This window comes from Cebidichthys violaceus, unplaced genomic scaffold (genome assembly GCF_023349555.1).
Source record: "Cebidichthys violaceus isolate CVI_PGR_0920_01 unplaced genomic scaffold, fCebVio1.0.p SCAF_164, whole genome shotgun sequence".
NCBI lineage: Eukaryota > Metazoa > Chordata > Actinopteri > Perciformes > Stichaeidae > Cebidichthys > Cebidichthys violaceus.
Genome location: NW_027176334.1, coordinates 50,502 through 57,951, shown reverse-complemented (window position 1 = coordinate 57,951; position 7,450 = coordinate 50,502).

Genomic DNA, 7,450 nt, shown 5'->3' with positions numbered 1-7,450 from the left:
TTAATGTGGCTGAATAAATTAATTTAAAAAACATATCCGGTCACTTTTAAATAATCAATATGACCTACCATTGTAATTATGTCGTTATCTATACTAATATTATTATGCTTCTGTGTATTTATCTTTTTGAACCCGTCACTTTCCGTCATTAAAGAGCAGCTCTCCTTCCCTTCTTTCTTCTCTGAAGCGCCTTCCTCCTATCAACACGTTACAGTAGGTCGGCCCACTACGAAACCGACCGGAGACCTGTTCATGACCCTGCAGCCATCATTAAAGAGACGACCGAAAGACAGGGGGGGCTATGAGAGAGGAGGACGACTATGATGAAGCATCTTCAAGCTGCAACAGAAAAAGCTAAACTAACAAAACACTTCCTACACTCTGCAAATAGATTTGTCTTGGAGAAAAAAAAATTCACAATGCCTTTTGATTTCTTTTCAAAAGTAAAATTGCATTGCATTTGACGGCAGATGAAAACATGGCTCCCTCACATCATATTTATATAAATTCAAACTGATAAATAATGTCCTAATGAACAAGAACTACAGCAGAGAACCACGCCGGCCCAATGCACACTTTGAAATGTTGTGAGTAGAATTGACAGGCCTGATAAGATGTGTTTCTTAATTAATGTTACTGTGACACAGGCAACCTGTACAGTGAACTTGAGAGAAGTCAGCTCTCCGAATTAGAAAAACAATGAGGTAATGTCTCTGATGTCAAGGGACTTTGTGAAGCTGACATTGTGGCCTTCTTTGTCACTCGGATCAGCCTGAACATCCAAATGTGGGCAAAACAGGAGTCGCCTGAGAGGAGCTGAGCTGGCAGCTACCACGACTGTCTGTGTTTTGACAACCGTCAATCAAGGCCATTGCGTCCCCCAAACGTAGTTCACTTTAAGCCTTTTTAAAAAAAATAATTATTTCATTATAATAAATAATCATAATAATAATAATGACAAAAATCCAATATGAAATTCCCTTGTGAGGCTTAAAACTGTTGTGGAAAAATGTACCGACTTTAGAATTGCTACTAAATGACGTCTGGCCCCTTGACTTCAATACAGTCTGAAAGTGCATTTCCATCCACTTGTATTCATGCGCATTTTCAATTTGCGCATACAAAAGTAAATGCCTAAATCTGCCAAAAAGAAAAGTTGAAATATTGCAATTAAGTGTTTACGCTCGCGAGCTGAGGTGGAAAAGTTATTGTGTCTATAAAAAGGAAACAGTAATGGAAACAGACTTAGCAGATAAATCACGTTGTCCGGAGATGAAAAATGGCGGAAGATAAAAAAAACATCAGATCTGAGCAATGAGGAGACTGTAACCTTCCTCACATTAATACATGCACATCAGTGACGTGCGGTGAAGTTCGTGGCTGGTGAGGCACTGACACTACATAAGTCAGATTTACAAATATATGAACCCAATGATAAGCTTAAAGCACTATTAAATTGGCAGCTTGCACATTGACTACTGGTTGTTTTTCATATTTCATATCAGCATTCTTTACACACACATGGGTAAGGTACATATTTGATTACACCGGGAGCGTGTGCGCTGCGATCTGCGCCGCGACCTGCCCCACCGATCTGCCCCACCGGGAGCGTTTCAGAAGCGGAGCGCTCGCGGGCGCCACCCGCGAACATCGTGAGATTCCGCGATAATCTGCGTAACAACCACGGATGTATAAAGAGAACAACAAACACATAAAAGGTTACTTTACCTGTCCGACGTTGAACTGTCCTACATTTTTAACCTTGGATATAGAATCTTACATTCTTGTGGTCAAAGCAAAATATAAGAAGAAGAAAAGTGTAGAAGAAGAGCAACGACAGAACAAGCATAAACCTGACCCGTGGGCTCTCGCACGCCCTCTTCTTTGAGGCAGAGTAGTGTTTGCCTCCCCTCTGCTTTTTCACTGCGGTTTCTGTCAGATCGTATCATAGAATACGTAATGTATTTCACAGACGTGAAATACATTACCTATTCTATGGAAAGAAAGGATATATAATAAAAGTGTCTACAAATATGATAGGTGACAAACAATGAGAAAGCAAAAGGCGCGTGCTCAACCCAGTTTGTGAGGGATTGCGCAATCTGAGGTGAGGCACAGCTTGTCGCTGCCTCACCTCACGTGTCTCCTCTGTTTGAACAGGACATGCACTAATTCAGCGATTTTGATTATAAAAATGCTTGAAATGATTGGAATCATACAGAAATTACATTTATAGCACAGATCAGTAGAGAAATATTAATATTTATTTTATTTTAGCATTATTTGTTTTTTACTAATTGATGACAGGTGAGGCTCTCACCTGTCATCAATTAGTAAAAAACAAATAATGCCCCTGATGAACATACATATTTGCGTCATGTCTATCCACTTTGTTTTCATACGTTTGAAGTTTACCGCTTCTCTGATTATGTCACCTCATTCTGTTCTCTTTGTCTGCAATGGTTTAGTGGCACCCGACTGAAATTTGATTCTAGTTTTTAATGGAAACTTAGCTGAGTATTCAGTCTTCCCCTTGTGGCCGTAAGATGAACTGCAGCTTAAGATGCGTCTCACTTAGACCAAGCTGCTTGGCACTGATGCTAAAAAGCAGGCATGAAATATTTTTCAACTTTGAATGCAAACGTTTGAAAAAAATGACGATTTTCTGGAGCAATGGGTAACCGCATCGTTACGGTCATATAATATTTGCTTCCAGGCTTGGGCCCTTTGTTGCATATCCTAACCCTCTTTCTCCATTTCCCCTACTGTCATATATATTATTATTATGGATTACGGGCAAAGCTAATATTAAAAAGGAATGCATACAAAAATATTATATACAGAAATAAAATAAATAAACAAATGGATATGTAATAATGGAGATACAAAAATGTCTATAGTAATCACCTGTCGCAGTTTTAAACGTGTTAAATTGAAACAAAAACACAACAAAATGACTTGGTTTAAGTGTAGTAAGACATCATGGTTTGGCTCAAAATAAGGATGTTTGTTACGTAAATCAAAATAAATCAATGTTGACTTTTAGGAAATTTAGGAGACCAGGATTGCCCCATGCACTGCCACTGAAAGTTGACAGTGGACATAAATCCTGCAGTGAGAAATTGTCCATCTTTAAATGTTCTTACTAGAAACACAGTATCTACTTCACTAAGAAGCTTTATATATGTATATATGTATAATATATCTATTAACAATCTGAACGAGAAGTCCATATGAACTGGGAAAGTGTGAAACCAAACTGGATTACACAATCACACTAAACAAAGAATCACATTATTGTTTTCTGACCTTTCTGTCTCTCAGTGCCTGATATCTTCCTCTCAAACATACTTTGTGTGTGTGCGAGTGTGTGTGTGTGTGTGATGTCCTTGAGCAATGCCACTGCTTCTGATCTCCTATTTAAGCTTATCTCTCTCTGATTGATGCTCCCGGTTTCGCGAGCTGTCTTGTGGCCATGGCAACCACCAAACACGTGCACACACACACAGACACACACACACACACACACACACACACACGTAGTACAGACACCATTCTCGGTAACTTTCACTTCACCGGGAAATATTTTTTTAATAACTATTTACAGAACCCAAATCGTTGTCCTTGTCTTATTTCACATTTGGGAAAAACAAACTGGACTGAGATAGAAATACAATCGGCAACATTTCAGAGTGGAGCAGCTGGACACATTTCGTCTTCAGCGAAGACAGAAACTTTATGGAACAAGTCCTCCAACTTGAACATGATGTCTTGATTTTTTTTGGGACACATTTGTATTTTACCCAAGCTTGTATGCTTTCCCATTCAAGACAAATGGATGTTCAACAGGCCGAAGATGCTGGCAGGCTGCCACTGGTGGACTCAAACACACAGACTGCCTGAAGTTGAATTCGGGCCCCCCTCCATCTTAACGGAAGTGTCCACTCAGCTCTTTTTTTCCCATCATGCTCTTCCCTTGGAGACAATTACAGCTGTGACACGTCTCAATTTGTTTTAGACATTGGCTCACCAGTATGTCAGAGGAAGCAGGGCAGGTACGGTTAGATGGCAAAAGTGTGTGATGTTGTCTACCAATTACAGTCATTGTGTGTGTTCGGTGTGTGTGTGTGTGTGTGTGTGTGTGTGTGTGTGTGTGTGTGTGTGTGTGTGCGTGTGTGTGTGTGTGTCTGTGTATATAACGTATGTGCGTGCAAGTATGAGTTTGGGTGTATCTAGCAGAGATAAATGGTGACTTCACCATCTGGAAATCTAGTCTGTCTCTCTCTCTCTTTCTGTGCGCAAAGAACTGCTGACCCATGATTCAACTCTTCAACTCTGCAAGGAACAGAGAGAGAGAGAGAGAGAGAGAGAGAGAGAGTGAGAGAGAGAGAGAGAGAGAGACAGAGAGAGGTGAGGAGGAGCGGACGAGGGAGGCAGGAGGCTCACGGTGTTAAAAGTGCTTGTCATGAAGAGGAGAAGTCAGACTACTTTGTTCGGCCAACAACAATAAAAATCAATTAATGCTGCTTTAAGTATGAATGGATGAGTCAGGGCCTGATTAGCCTAGCTTAGCATCAATACTACAAACAGGGGTAAACAGCTAGCTTATCGTGAGCATTCAGTGTCCTAAAGTAGTACTTATTTACTGTCTGACTAGGTGTTCTCACATCGTAAGTATCGGTTTGGTAAAACATGCCATATTTTAGCTAGTTGCAAAAAAACTGGAAAATAACTAGATATGTAGCATTAGCAACAATGGTACTTTTTTAATGGCAGGCGATTGGACGTCTTAGCAGGAAAACCCCAGGTGTAAGTAATAATTGGAGTGCTCACTGGGGAATTGAAAGGGCCAGTGTGTAGGATTTGGCGGGTTCTAACTGACTGAAACTTCTCCTGTGTGTGAAGCGTGTTGAAGAACTACGGTGGCTAACGCAAAAACGTGAATGGCCCTATCTAAAACCAGTGTTTGGTTTGTCTGTTGTGCGCTACTGTAGAAACATGGCAGCGCAACATGAAATTTAGCAAACCTGTTCTGTATATAGATATAAATGCTTTTAGAAACACTTAATATAATATTCTGTTTAAGCCACTAAATGCGACACACTGGCCCTTTGAATGGACTGGAGCTGTGGTTAATGCTACTGTTATACTGTATATCAGCCTGATTATAATGAGAATTATTCAGTAACTTGTTGAACAGAAAGACGTGTCTGTGTCTTTTGTCCCGTGTTTTCCTGATAAATGTACACTGATCCATCATGATAAGCCCTGTGATCTCTGATAGGACACAGGCTGAGAAATAAACCAGCAGCGCCGAGAGAGACAACCACAGGGACACATTGAAGTCAGTCTGCTGTTCCTCTTTCCTCAGCTCTTCTTTTTTCTTTCTTGTCTTATTTCTTAATAATGATAACTCATAAGCACAATAACAGTGAAGAAAGACAATCACACGCGTTCCACTCTGCATATTAACGCAGCTGACTTCCGTCCCAGAGGAGCAGTAAGGCATCTGACCAGTCGACCAATCTGGTTTCAAGATTGATGGCCCCCACAGCCGATGGAACACATTCCTGTGGAATGAACAACAAATTATCTTCAAATGAAAACCCCACTACCTTACCCCCAGTGCTTTCTCTAGAAACACAGTGAACCCGGGACATATTTCCTTAACATAAGCGCTTTAAAATCCTGCTATTGCACAAGTAGCCTTAAGTTTCACAAACACAAGACATGCAAAAATATGCTTTAACTTTATGTCTATTGATTTCTGGAATTCCACTATATAATTACTTTCTATAGTATTACTTGGCATACTGGATATGTTTTACTTTCACACATTCTGCAGTTTGTTTTAATGTGAGAACATAAACTAATGATCCCATTAATTTTGATGCACAGGTCTGAGCTTGGGTTTTTGTGTACAAACCCAACCTTTACCTCTACTTTGGATAAAAGCGTTTGCTAAATGACTGTAATGTAATGTAATGTAATACCCCGAATAACGGGCACACAGAGAGGAACGATAAGATAACAGACAGGGCAGGACGGACGGTAAAAACATTATGGATTTCTTGACAGTTAACCGGCCCACTGATGCGGCGGCCCACAGGGTATGCCAGAAGGCCAATATACCACTGGTAGCTAGCAAGTGATAAGTAAGTTTTGTAACCATAGACTGTATATAAGACTTATTTTTGCAGACAGAGTCGCCCCCTGCTGGTCAGTAGAAAGAATGCAAGTTTTAAAACACTTCCGCATTGGCTTCACTCAGCAGAACCGGAGGTTGCTGCCTGGTTGTAACTAGTTTTAAGCAGCAGAACCCCTGACCCCCCGCTCTAGTTTAGGATATCTCTAGTGCGTCATCGAGCCACGATTTCCAGCCTGCCCCCAAAAATCTTGAAGACATTTATGGTCTAACTCCACAACAGTACTATTTCAGTCTTTTCACGTTTTATTTTCTGACATGTATAATGTGTTTTGACACAAATCTCAGATTTCACTTTACCCAGACTTTAACTTGCTCTTTGTTGAAACAAGAAGTGAAGCCAATGCAGAAGTGTCTTAAAACTTGCATTCTCTCTACTGACCTGCAGGGGGCGAGTCCTCTGTTTGCAAAAAGAAGTCCGATTGTATAAAAGTCTATGAGAAAATGAGCCTTCTTCTCACTTAATTTATTCCGTCAGTAAACATTGTAAACATGAGTTTATGGTCTTCCAGTCTTGTGGACCATATGGCCTTCCAGTCTTCCTTCTTCAATACAGCACGATGTTCATTTAATAAATTAAGGTCCTATTTAGAAAAAGATGGACCATAAAGTAGGGTATGCTTTTGGGCGGGTTTACTGTGATTGACAGGTCACTGGCACAACCAGAGCCGTATACCGTGTCTCTATGACAATTCTCTTTGGCTTTGTTGGTTCAAGCTAATTCTTTCATTTTGCACGTTGTCATTAGATCCACTGTTAATAAAATGATCTTGATTATTGCTGCTTTAATGCACAGAATGAGAACAATATATCTTCTCATCTTGGAAAAAAGCATATTCCAAAAATTTTGAACTTTTCCTATTGCAAGTAATATCATTTGTTGAATGTGTTATTTGTCATAAGAAAAAGCATAATTTATAAAAAATAAATTATGCTTTTTCTTATGAATACGATCTGAGCAAATGTAATGGAATAATAAATATCCTCTAGCAAAAGACAACAATAACTCAGTATTATTGTACATGGTAGAAATGTCCTGTGATCCTGTGGAAGTGTTGATTTCCAAGAACAAACAAGTATGGCTTTACAGATGTTTTCATCCAGGCAGATGTGAAAGAGAGGACAGAGATGGTCAAACACACTCAGATGTTGGCTCACTATCAGCTTCAGCGGGGCTGTGTGAAGTAAGTTATGTCCCGGCTGTGGCGGACAATTCGTCAAAGATACTATCTCTGTCTCTGAGTG